This window comes from Stegostoma tigrinum, chromosome 35, assembly GCF_030684315.1.
Source record: "Stegostoma tigrinum isolate sSteTig4 chromosome 35, sSteTig4.hap1, whole genome shotgun sequence".
NCBI classification, from domain to species: Eukaryota; Metazoa; Chordata; class Chondrichthyes; order Orectolobiformes; family Stegostomatidae; genus Stegostoma; species Stegostoma tigrinum.
Window position 1 is genome coordinate 11,929,162 of NC_081388.1, and position 13,891 is coordinate 11,943,052.

Consider the following 13,891-nt stretch of genomic DNA (forward strand, 5'->3'; position numbering starts at 1 on the left):
AGCACAAAAGCTGACGTTTCGGGCCTAGACCCTTCATCAGAGAGCAGGAGCACAAAAGCTGACGTTTCGGGCCTAGACCCTTCATCAGAGAGCGTTCATCCAGCCTCACATTTTATTATCTTGGAATCTCCAGCATCTGCAGTTCCCATTATCTCTTAAACACAAGTCAGTCAGGTTTCATTAACGGGATAACACAGTGTGGAGCTGGAGGAACACAGCAGCAGGCAGCATCAGAGGAGCAAGAAAGCTGACGTTTCGGGCCTAGAAAATAGGCACAGGATTGGCCTTTCAGTCATAGAGCTGTGCAGCACAGAAGCAGTCCCTGTGGTCCAACTTGTCCATGACAACCAAATATTTCAAATTAAACCAGTCCCATTTCCTTCACGCCTGTTGTACTATTCAGCATGATCATGGCGGATTATCCAGTTCTGTGCCTGTGTCCCACATTCTCCTTGTTACCTTCGATCCCTTTAGCCCTAAGAACTATATCCAACCCCTTCATGAAAACATTCAATGTTTTGGCCTCAACTTCTCTCTGCGGTAGAGAATTTCACAGGGTTAACGGGAACTGCAGATGCTGGAGGATCCAAGATAACAAAATGTGAAGCTGGATGAACACAGCAGGCCCAGCAGCATCTCAGGAGCACAAAAGCTGACGTTTCGGGCCTAGACCCTTCATCAGAGAGGGGGATGGGGAGAGGGTTCTGGAATAAATAGGGAGAGAGGGGGAGGTGGACTGAAGATGGAGAAAAAAGAAGATAGGTGGAGAGGAGAGTATAGGTGGGGAGGTAGGGAGGGGATAGGTCAGTCCAGGGAAGACGGACAGGTCAAGGAGGCGGGATGAGGTCAGTAGGTAGGAAATGGAGGTGCAGCTTGGGGTGGGAGGAAGGGATGGGTGAGAGGAAGAACAGGTTATTGTTCCCCAACCCTGCACGGCCCGTTTCTATCTCCTTCCGAAAATCCACAAACCCGCCTGACCTGGTCGATCCATTGTCTCCGCCTGCTCCTGCCCACCGAACTCATCTCCACCTATCTGGACTCCATTTTCTCCCCCTTGGTCCAGGAACTCCCCACCTATGTCTGTGACACCACCCACGCCCTCCACCTCCTCCAGAACTTCCAATGCCCTGGTCCCCAACACCTCATTTTCACCATGGACGTCCAGTCCCTATACACCTGTATTCCTCATGCAGATGGCCTTAAGGCCCTCCGCTTCTTCCTGTCCCGCAGGCCCAACCAGTCCCCCTCCACCGACACCCTCATCCGCCTAGCCGAACTCGTCCTCACCCTCAACAACTTCTCTTTCGCTTCCTCCCACTTCCTACAGACAAAGGGGGTGGCCATGGGTACCCGCATGGGCCCCAGCTATGCCTGCCTCTTTGTAGGTTATGTGGAACAGTCCATCTTCCGTACCTACACTGGCCCCAAACCCCACCTCTTCCTCCGGTACATTGATGACTGTATCGGCGCCGCCTCTTGCTCCCCAGAGGAGCTCGAACAGTTCATCCACTTCACCAACACCTTCCACCCCAACTTCAAGTTCACCTGGGCCATCTCCAACACATCCCTCACCTTCCTGGACCTCTCAGTCTCCATCTCAGGCAATCACCTAGAAACCGATATCCATTCCAAGCCCACCAACTCCCACAGCTACCTAGAATACACCTCCTCCCACCCACCCTCCTGCAAAAATTCCATCCCCTATTCCCAATTCCTTCGTCTCCACCGCATCTGCACCCAGGATGAGGCATTCCACTCCCGCACATCCCAGATGTCCAAGTTCTTCAAGGATCGCAACATCCCCCTGGCAGTGGTCAAGAACACCTTCGACTGTGTCTCCTGCATTTCCCGTAACACATCCCTCACACCCCGCCCCCGCAATAACTGCCCCAAGAGAATCCCCCTCGTCCTCACATACCACCCCACCAACCTCCGGATACAACGCATCATCCTCCAACACTTCCACCATCTACAATCTGACCCCACCACCCAAGACATTTTTCCATCCCCACCCTTGTCTGCCTTCCAGAGAGACCACTCTCTCCGTGACTCCCTTGTTCGCTCCACACTCCCCTCTAACCCCACCACACCCGGCACCTTCCCCTGCAACCGCAGTAAGTGCTACACTTGCCCCCACACCACCTCCCTCACCCCTATCCCAGGCCCCAAGATGGCTTTCCATACTAAGCAGATGTTCACCTGTACATCTGCCAATGTGGTATATTGTAAACACTGTGCCCGGTGTGGCTTCCTCTACATTGGGGAAACCAAGCGGAGGCTTGGGGACCGCTTTGCAGAACACCTCTGCTCGGTTCGCAATAAACAACTGCACTTCCCAGTCACAAACCATTTCCACTCCCCTCCCATTCCTTGGATGACATGTCCATCATGGGCCTCCTGCAGTGCCACAATGATGCCACCCGAAGGTTGCAGGAACAGCAACTCATATTCCACTTGGGAACCCTGCAGCCATATGGTATCAATGTGGACTTCACCAGTTTCAAAATCTCCCCTTCCCCTACTGCATCCCTAAACCAGCCCAGTTCGTCCCCTCCCCCCACTGCACCACACAACCAGCCCAGCTCTTCCCCCCCACCCACTGCATCCCAAAACCAGTCCAACCTGTCTCTGCCTCCCTAACCGGTTCTTCCTCTCACCCATCCCTTCCTCCCACCCCAAGCCGCACCCCCAGCTACCTACTAACCTCATCCCACCTCCTTGACCTGTCCGTCTTCCCTGGACTGACCTATCCCCTCCCTACCTCCCCACCTACACTCTCTCCACCTATCTTCTTTACTCTCCATCTTCGGTCCGCCTCCCCCTCTCTCCCTATTTATTCCAGTTCCCTCTCCCCATCCCCCTCTCTGATGAAGGGTCTAGGCCCGAAACGTTAGCTTTTGTGCTCCTGAGATGCTGCTTGGCCTGCTGTGTTCATCCAGCCTCACATTTTATTATCTTGGAATTCTCCAGCATCTGCAGTTCCCATTATCTCTGAGCCTAATGGTATCAATGTGGACTTCACCAGTTTCAAAATCTCCCCCTTCCCCTACTGCATCCCTAAACCAGCCCAGTTCGTCCCCTCCCCCCACTGCACCACACAACCAGCCCAGCTCTTCCCCCCCACCCACTGCATCCCAAAACCAGTCCAACCTGTCTCTGCCTCCCTAACCGGTTCTTCCTCTCACCCATCCCTTCCTCCCACCCCAAGCCGCACCCCCAGCTACCTACTAACCTCATCCCACCTCCTTGACCTGTCCGTCTTCCCTGGACTGACCTATCCCCTCCCTACCTCCCCACCTACACTCTCTCCACCTATCTTCTTTACTCTCCATCTTCGGTCCGCCTCCCCCTCTCTCCCTATTTATTCCAGTTCCCTCTCCCCATCCCCCTCTCTGATGAAGGGTCTAGGCCCGAAACGTTAGCTTTTGTGCTCCTGAGATGCTGCTTGGCCTGCTGTGTTCATCCAGCCTCACATTTTATTATCTTGGAATTCTCCAGCATCTGCAGTTCCCATTATCTCTGAGCCTAATGGTATCAATGTGGACTTCACCAGTTTCAAAATCTCCCCTTCCCCTACTGCATCCCTAAACCAGCCCAGTTCGTCCCCTCCCCCCACTGCACCACACAACCAGCCCAGCTCTTCCCCCCCACCCACTGCATCCAAAAACCAGCCCAGTTCATTCCTGCCTCCCAAACCTGTTCCTCCTCTCACCTATCCCTTCCTCCCACCCCAAGCCGCACCTCCATTTCCTACGTACTAACCTCTAACCACCTCCTTGACCTGTCCGTCTTCCCTGGACTGACCTATCCCCTCCCTACCTCCCCACCTATACTCTCCTCTCCACCTATCTTCTTTACTCTCCCTCTTCGGTCCGCCTCCCCCTCTCTCCCTATTTATTCCAGTTCCCTCTCCCCATCCCCCTTTTCTGATGAAGGGTCTAGGCCCGAAACATCAGCTTTTGTGCTCCTGAGATGCTGCTTGGCCTGCTGTGTTCATCCAGCCCCACACTTTATTATCTTAATTTCACAGAATCCCCACTTTCTGGGTGAAGACATTTCTCCTCAGCTCAGACAGAAATGGCCCACCCCAGCATCGTTGTGACCCAGTCATCAGGAACAACTTTCTTGAGTTTACCCTGTCTGTTCCTCTTCAGGTTTCAAGGGCCTCTCTCCCCAAAATCATTCTCCTAAACTCCACCATTTCTTCATGTGATATTTCTGAGCTATGTGTTTTCTCTCTGCCTCCTTTGTAAAGATAAGAGCCCCTCAAAGTGTTCAAACTTTATAACCCTCAGTAACAGACCCTCTTCAGTGGTTGAAAACACCCCCAACCGCACCACTTGCATTTCCCACACCTCTGCCCTCACTTCCCCTTCCCCACGACAAAGACACAGACAGAATTCCCCCACATATCACCCACTAACCTCTGCATCCCAATGTATCATTCTCCGCCACTTCCAGTCTGACCCCACAACCAAAGATGTATTTCCCTCCCCACCCCTATCTGCCTTTCATAGGGACCACTCTCTCCACGACTCCTTCATCCGCTCCACACTCCCCGCTAACCCCACCACCCCCCAGCACCTTTTCCTGCAACCGCAGGAAGTGCCACACCTGCCCCTAACCCTCCATCCAAGGCACCAAACAACCCGTTCACATCAGACAGAGATTCACCTGCACATCCGTCAATGTAGTCTATTACATCCGCTGCTCCCAATGTGGCCTCTTCTACATCAGTGAGACCAAGCGGAGGCTCAGAGAACACTTTGTACAGCACCCGTGCTCTGCTCGTGCCAAACGACAGCACCTCCTAGTTGCGACCCATTTCAGTTCCACATCCTAATCCAAGGGTGACACATCCATCCTGGGCCCCCTCCACTGTCACAATGATGCCACCTGGAAACTGGAGGAACAGTACCTCATATTCCGCCTTAGGAGCCCAAAGCCCAATGGTCTTAATGTAGACTTTACCAGTTTCAAATTCTTCCCCCGCCTGCTTCCCCCGGCCTCAGCCCCTGACCAACCCTTCATCTCATCTCCCACCTCCTCGATCTAACACAACCTGTCCATCTTCTCTCCCACCTATCCGATTCTCCCACCTCACTGACCACTCCCCACCACTCCCTACCGGCACTCACCTATCGCCATCCCACCTACCTTCCCCAAGCCCACCCCCTCCTCTATTTATTTCTGAGCTCCGTTCCCCCTCCCCTGTTTCTGAAGAAGGGTCCCGACCCGAAACGTCAGCCTTCCTGCTCCTCTGATGCTGTCTGGCCTGCTGTGTTCGTCCAGCTCCACGCTGTGTTATCTTTGGCGATGTGAGTTTTGTTTTGTCAACTTGCTTGCCCCTGTGAATGGCACAACACAGGGCACATGCCACTTGATTCAGGTCCAACTCATTCCTGTGAAACATAGAAACATAGAAGATAGGAGCAGGAGCAGGCCATTCAGCCCTTCACCCTGCTCCACCATTCAATATGATCATGGCTGATCATGCAACCTCAGTATCCCACCCTCGCTTTCTCTCCTTATCCATTGATCCCTTTAGCCACAAGGGCCATGCCCAGATTCCTCTTGAATACATCTCATGACCAAGCCCCAACAGCTTCCTGTGGGAGAGAATTCCACAGGTTCACAAGTCCCCGAGTGAAGAAACTCTTCCTCATCCCTCAGTCCTGAGTGGGAACTGGAATGGGGGTCTGCAGAATTCAGCCCAGTCCTCCTTCTCTCTGGGTTACTGGACTGACCCTCTCCAAAGCACAGGTGTTAGACAGCTCGAGCCTATCTCCTGACTTCAGGAGAGCTGTTTGATACCATCACTGGAAGAACACTGACACTCAGGGCTTACATTGTCCAGGATTCAAGGTAGAATTAAGATTTTTGATCGAAGAGGTATGCCCCCAACCCAAAAAAATGTCAACTGTGATTCACCTGCGAGTTATAGAATCTCACAGCACGGAAACAGACCCTTCGGCCCAACCAGTCCGTGCTGATCATAATCCCAAACTAAATTAGTCCCACCTGCTTACACTACTCTGAACCTTGGCTTTTTATGATAATTGATGGGAGCTCCACGTTCAGCATCCTGGAGATCCTCTTTCAATTCTGGAGCTTATGCATTCATTCTTTTTTAAATACCTCCAGCTGCTCAAGGTGAGATTTGAACCAATGTCCTTAAAGCATCAGTCTAGCCTGTGGTTTAATGCTCCTCACCATCCACTGCCGTGCCCCCCCACCCCACCAAAACTGCTGAGATTTCAGGGACAACAAGAGGCCATTCAGCCCCTTGGGACTGCTTACCCATCCAGCTAAGTCATGGCAGATCCTTACGCTGAGAACTGACTCCATCGATGATTTTCTAATCAACCCAATTCAGAGGTGCCAAGAGCAAGCGGGATTCAAACCTGGAGCCTCCTGGCTCAAGATCGGGAACACTGCCACAAGAGATCTGACTCCATTCCCTTTGTTACTATCCCAGACCCTGGGAACCTGTTCTGTTGTGGTGATGCTTCGGTCTATTCTGCATTGGGCCACAAGAGGGCAACATTGTCCACACAGCCATAAACAGTCACCACACAGCACCCACCCCGTCCATGACCTCCAGCCCCCTTCAAATCTCTCCCACGTATTTCCCCGGGGAGGTTTATAATCAGGATCCCCATCATTGACACTCTAGTGAAGAGGCTCATTGGAGGTCATGCCCGACTGCCACAATCCATGCCAATCCTTCAGTGCCAGGGTCAAGAGAGCCTGTGCCCACACACTTGACGATTTGCCTGTGTGTCAGCATCCCTCTGCCACGCTTTTGTACTTCACAGATACAGACCTTTCAGTCCAACTTCTGAAGAAGGGTCTAGGCCCAAAACGTCAGCCTTCCTGCTCCTCTGATGCTGCCTGGCCTGCTGTGTTCATCCAGCTCCACGCTGTGTTATCTCTTAGGTCCAACTCGTCCATGCTGACCAGATATTCTAAATTAATTCAGTCCCATTTGCCAGCATTTGGCCCATATTCTGCTAAACCCTTCCTATTCATGTCCCCATCCAGATGTCTTTTAAATGTTGTAACTGTACCAGCCTCCACCACTTCCTCTGGCAGCTCGTTCCATACACACACCATGCTCTGTGTGAAAAAGTTGCCCCTTTGGTCCCTTTTAAGTCTTCCCCCTCTCACCTTAAACCTGTGCCTTCTGGTTTTGGGTTCCCCTACCCTGGGGAAAGTATCTTGACAATTCACCCAATCCATGCCCCTCATGATAGTATAAACCATAACAAGTTAGCACGAGGTTTCAGCCAATAATATGGATGGCAAGTGGGATGGAGGCCTTCATACAAAGTGTATGAAAACAGGGAGCTGTCTCCCCCACAGCATGGGGCATTGGCCAGACAGTTTGCAGGGCTATACGTGCATTTATTTTTCGTTCAGAGAGAGTCAGTACAGTCACTGTGGGCCGAATGGCCTCCTCCAGCTGTCCTATTTGGTATCCTTTAAGTAGGAGGGGGAACGGGGAATGCATTCACCTTGGAAGCAGTTCAGAGGAGGTTCACAAATTCCCTGGATGAGGGGCGGGATGGGATTGTCTTATGAGGAAAAGGATCGGCATGGGAATAGTCACCAGCATTTAGAAGGCTGAAGGGGTTAGTAAGATCCCGGAGCGTCTGGAGCAGGGTAGATGCTGAGAAGATGTTGATGTGGGTTTTGGGGTGCGGGGGGCAGATCTCCCCTCCCGGCCGATTCTCGAAGGAAAACAGGGTCCACGGCCTTGTTGAACATCACAGGAGGCGGATGGGCCGAATGGCCTATGCCTGCTCCTACTTTGTACTGCTCATCCCTCATTGGCTATTCCACCAGGAGGCCCCTTGCAGCTATGTGTGCCTGTGCTCACACGAGCTCCTCAGTGAGGGTCAAGGGGGTGGGTAAATGGGAATGGATGGATTACTGGCATGCAGGAAGGGGGAAGGGGAATCCACCGGATTTTTAACCCCCCTCCATCACAGCGATGGGGGGAAGGCACCAAGATCACTTGCAGGTGGCTTGGAGAGTGCCTGAACCAAACCCCACCTACCCCCGCCCCCTGCAAAACCCCCCTCTCCCACCACAACTAGATGCAGTTGACCAATATTTCAGTGCAAAGGTAAGCCACCTGAAATCAGGAAGGAAGAGGGCCAGGCCGGGGATTGGGATACCGGGAACTCAACCTCAAGCCCCAGCTTTTCCTGAGGTGTGTTACAATGTGCCTGTGCAGGTTGATTAGAAAATACCAGTCCTGTAGCTTCAGGGGTATTGGTGCACAGTGGTAATGTCCATACCTCTGAACCAGGAGGCATGGGTTCAAGACTCCCAGCACCCCCTGCTCCAGATCAGGTTGACTTTAGGAAAGTAGTCAAGAGATTGAACACCCTAGTGCCAACAACAGCAACCTGTCTTTCTAGAGCACCACCAAGGTACCGGACCAGGAGCTTATTCTGACAGACATCAGTCACTGCCTAGACCATACTATGATGTGGACTTTGTAATGGAGGGGCAAGTTGGAATATCAAACCATCTCTGTAGTGTAAAATAAAACATCCATTCTCTCAACATCTGTTTCTACCATAGATAACACGGAGCTGGATAAACACAGCAGGCCAAGCAGCATCGGAGGAGCAGGAAGGCTGATGTTTCGCTTGGGAACTCTGCAGCCCAATGGTATCAATGTGGATTTCACAAGCTTCAAAATCTCCCGTCCCCCCATTGCATCCCAAAACCAGCCCAGGTCGTTCTGCCTCCTTAACTTGTCCTTCCTCTCACCTATCCCCCCTCCCACCTCAAGCTGCACCCCCATTTCCTACCTACTAACCTCATCCCACCCCCTTGACCTGTCCGTCCTCCCTGGACTGACCTATCCCCCCCAACACCCCGCCTACATTCACCTTCACTGGCTCTAACCCCGCCTCTTTGACCTGTCTATCTCCTCTCACCCTATCTTCTCCTTTATCCATCTTCTATCCATCTCCTGCCATCTCCCTATTTATTTCAGAATCCCCTTCCCCTCCCCCATTTCTGAAGAAGGGTCCCGACCTGAAACTTCAAGCCTTCCTGCTCCTCTGATGCTGCTTGGCCGGCTGTGTTCATCCAGCTCCACACTGTGTTAAGTCAGATTCTCCAGCATCGGCAGTTCCTACTGTCTCTGTTTCTAACATAGGTTGGCATTATAGAATCCCTACAGTGTGGGTGCAGGTCATTCAGCACATTATATCCATACTGACCCCCTGAGGGCATCCCACCACTGCCCTGGCCCTGCAACCCTGCAATTCCCAGGCCTAACCCACCTGGGCTGCACACTGTGGGTGATTTAGCACGGCCACTCTACCCTAACTTTCACGTCTTTGGGCTATGGGAGGAAACTGGAGCGCCACCCCACACACACACAGACACAGACACATGGAGAACATGCAAACTCCACACAGACAGTCTGCTTGAGGCTGGAATTGAACCTGGGTCTGTGAGACAGCAGTGCTAAACACTGAGCCACCTTCAAAAGGTATCGTTCTTTCTCATCTTTAAAAAGAACCTCACGCTGGAATTCCATTTACAAACAGATCACAAATAAGGACCAAAACAATGAAGGATTAGATTGCCATGGGGATGGGGCCAGTTTGGATGATATCCCACCACCTCACACTGTATGAATGAGTGGGCCTGAGTCAGTCCCTGTGGCAGAGGGATGGCATATTGGAACGGGAGGAGGCCATTCAGCCCCTAAAACCTGCTCCACCACTCTGATCTCCACCTCGTCACCATCTGTAACAACAAGAGAACTTTTACTCTCTATCACTTGACACCCAAGCAGTTAGAACATCACGGTCATCCTTGAAAACCCCAGATGACCCTCAGTTTTTTGGGAGGGGATGTTCCAGATTTCTGCTCTCCTAATAACACCCCCCAACCCCAAAGGTCTTTTTTCCAGTTTAACTCCATCTAGAATGTGCCTCAGAAAGTGTTTTCCAATAAATTTCACTCGACTGATTCCTGGGATGAGGGGTTTGTTTTGTGAGGAATGGTTGAGGAGAGTGGGCCCAGACTGTTGGCATTTGGAGGAATGGGTCAGGATCTTATTGTGAGGCTGTGTTGAGAGGACATGTCCCCTCATTGGAGAGACTGGGCCCAGGGGGGACACAGTCGGGAAAAACAAATCAACATCAAAATGAAGATGACGAGGAACTTCTTCTGTCAGAAAGTCATTAATCTTCAGATTTCTCTTTCTCAACCAGCAGTGGGGACTGGCTCACAGAAACTAGCAGTAGCAATAGGTCATTCGGCCCTTCATTAATACTTGACCATTCACTATGACCATGGCTGCCCCTCTATCTCAATACCATATTCCCCTTTTCTCTCAAAAACTCTTGACACCTTTAATATCTTCAGAATTTCTCTTTTTCTTAGGTACTGTATATTCAGTGACCTGTCCTCCACCACCTTCTGTGGTAGAGAATTCCGCAAGTTGAAAGCCCTCAGAGCGAAGACATGCTTCCTCATCTCAGACCTAAGCTGTACCCTGAGACAATGAACAAAATCTGAAGTTGCTGGAAAAGCGTAACAGGTCTGGCAGTATCTGCAGAGAGACGTCAGAGTTAACGTTTCGAATCGAGTGACCCTTCCTCAGGGCCAACATAAGTTGGACAATCTACAACCGGGGTAACATCCTCCTTACATCTACTCTGTACAGACCTGGCAGAGTGATAAACACTTCAATCAGATTCCCTCTCATCGTTCTAAATGCTGGGTCATTGCAGGCCAGGTTGAATCAATCTCTCCTCACAGGACAGACCTCCCCAGCACCTGCTTCGTGAACCTCTGGTGCACTCCCTCTGTGGCAAGTCTATTGTTTCTTTTGTAGACAGACTAAAAATGTCCTCAGTACTCCAGAGATAACACCGTGTGGAGCTGGAGGAACACAGCAGGCCAGGCAGCATCAGAGAGGCAGGAAAGTTAATGTCAGGACCCTTCTTCAGAAATCGCTTCGGAAATTTCTGAAGAAGGGTCCCGAACTGAAACAAAAAGTGTGGAGCTGGAGGAACACAGCAGGCCAAGCAGCATCTTAGAAGCACACAAGCTGATGTTTCTGGCCTAGACCCTTCATCAGAAATAGTGAAGGGTCTAGGCCCGAAATGTCAGCTTTCCTGCTCCTCTGATGCTGCCTGGCCTGCTGTGTTCCTCCAGCTCCACACTGTGTTACCTCTGACTCCAGTGCTTACTATCTCTCAGTACTCAAGATGTTCTTTCACTACAGGCCCTGTATAACTGCAGCAAAGCATTACCTAGTTGTGAACTCCGTTCCTCTTGAAATGAGGGCCAGTACACTATTTGCCTTCCCACTTGTATGCTGCACATGCCCCATTTACTTCCACCGACTGGGGCGCAAGAACACCCAGATCCCTCTCTAAAACCACACTTGCCAATCTATCACTGTTTAAATAATACACTGCCTGCCACACCAAAATGTGTAACTTCACATTTAGCCACCCACCCTACAGCTGCCCAGACACACTGCTCGAGAATGCTCTGGACTCTCGTAGCACCTTCTGCACGACCCCACCTGGTCTTGTGTCATCTGCAAACATATGGTCTCCTCATCCAGGTCATCTATACACAATATACATATTGCATTAGGTTACGAAGAGATATTGATCAGATGGGTCAATGGGCCGAGGAGTGGCAGATGGACTTTAATTTGGATAAATGTTAGATATCGCATTCTGGTAAAACTATCAGGGGGCAAGACTTACACAATTCAAAGTAAGGCCACTGGGTAGTATAGAGGGATCGAGAGGTTCAAGTACACAGTTCTTTGTAAGTAGTGTTGCAGGCAGATGGGGTGTTTAGGAAGGCATTTAGCATGTTCACCTTCATTTACTCAAAGCACTGAGCAAGGAGTTGGGGACGTCATGTTGAGGTTGTACAGGGTGTTGGTGAGGCCTCTTCTGGAGCACGGTGTCCAGTTCTGGTCGCCCTGTTATAGGAAGGATATTATTAAACTGGAGTGGGGTTCAGAAAAAAAGTGGTGGATGTGGGTACAGTTACTAGACATTTAGATAATACACAAACAGGAATGGTTTGGAAGGATATGGTCAAATGCAAGCAGATGGGACTAGTTTAGTTTGGGAATACGGTCAGTATGAACTGGTTGGGCCGAAGGGTCTGTTTCCATGCTGAATGACTCTATGGCTCTTTTCAAGCATGAGTTGGATGGATTTTTGACCAACAGTTAGAGGGGTCAAGGGTTATGGGGCACAGATAGGAAAGCAGGTAAAGATGGCAGAATTCCTTCCCTAAAGGATTTACTTGATGTGTCTTTCCCTCAGAATTGGATCAGGGGGTACTTACACGGAATGACAGACTGATCGAGGAACTACGTACCTCAACCTCATGTCTCCCTGTTGGACTATAATCCTTAGGCCCCCAAGAACAGCATGGTGGCTCAGTGGTTAGCACTGCAGCCTCACAGTGCCAGGGACCCGGGTTCGATTCCAGCCTTGGGTGACAGTCTGTGTGGAGTTTGCACGTTCTCACGTCTGCGTGGGTTTCCTCCGGGTGCTCCGGTTTCCTCCCACAGTCCAAAGATGTGCAGGCTGGGTGGATTGGCTGTGCTAAATTACCCATAGTGTTCAGGCTAGGTGGATTATCCATGGAAAAGGTAGTGTAGGGGGATGGGTGGGATGGTCTTCAGAGGGTTAGTGTGGACTCAATAGGCCAAATGGCCTCTTTCGCACTGTACTTTCAGCTCATTTTGTAGAGACAACACTGGCACGCCGAACTGAATGGCCTCTTTCTGTGCGATAACGGTCCAATGTCCCAAATAACTGCTTGGATGGCGCTGTGATCACACGTAGACAGGATGGCATACAATGTATTTGGGGCACTTGCCTTCACCAGTCAGATGACTGAGTGTAGGGATTGGGATGCCATGTTGCAGTTGTACAGGACGCTGGTGAGGTCATTTCTGGAGGACGGCATACAATTCTGGCCTCCTGGCTACAGGAAGGATATTATTAGACAGGAGGGGGTGCAAAACAGATTTACAAGGATGTTACCGTAACTAGAGAGGTTGAGTTATTAGGACAGGCTGCGACTTTTATATTCCCTGGAGCATAGGAGGTAGAGGGGTGACCTTATTGAGGTTTATAAAGTAACGAGGGGCATGGATAGGGTGAATAGTCCAGGTGTTTTCCCCAGGGTAGGGGAGTCCGAAACAAGACGGCATAGGTTTAAGGGGAAAGATTTAAAAGGGACCTGAGGGGCAACTTTTTCACACAGAGGGTGGTGTGTGTATGTGTGGAACGAGCTGCCAGAGGAAGTGGTGGAGGCTGGTACAATCATAACATTTAAAAGCATCTGGATGGCGATATGAATAGGAAGGGTTTGGAGTGATATGAGCCAAATGCAATTTAGTTTGGGAAGCCAGATCAATATGGACAATTTGGAGCAAAGAGTCTGTTTCAGTCCTGTATGAATCTAATTGACCAGAAATCCAGATATGCTGAAATGACAAGGTAACAAAGCATTAGTCACTGCACTTATGATAACATGTTGTCTCAGATCGCATACAATACTGTAACCCTTCAACCTGCACATTCTCTCCACTGTCTTCCAGTCTCTTGCTGGTTTAATCAACATTGAATTTCTCTGTAATCTGGTATGGTATGGGATTACGGTCAGATGATCCACCAGGGCTCTAGGCACCTCAAACAGAACCTTCGGCCCAAGAGGGAACAGCACAAACCTCACCGCGAGGTGTTGAAACATTCTTCGGTCGAAATCTGCGTTGTGCAGGAGAGAAAGATTTCACCAAATACGACTAGAATGAAAGGAGGTAATCTGCACACTTTATTTCAACATAACCATCAGAGCAAAA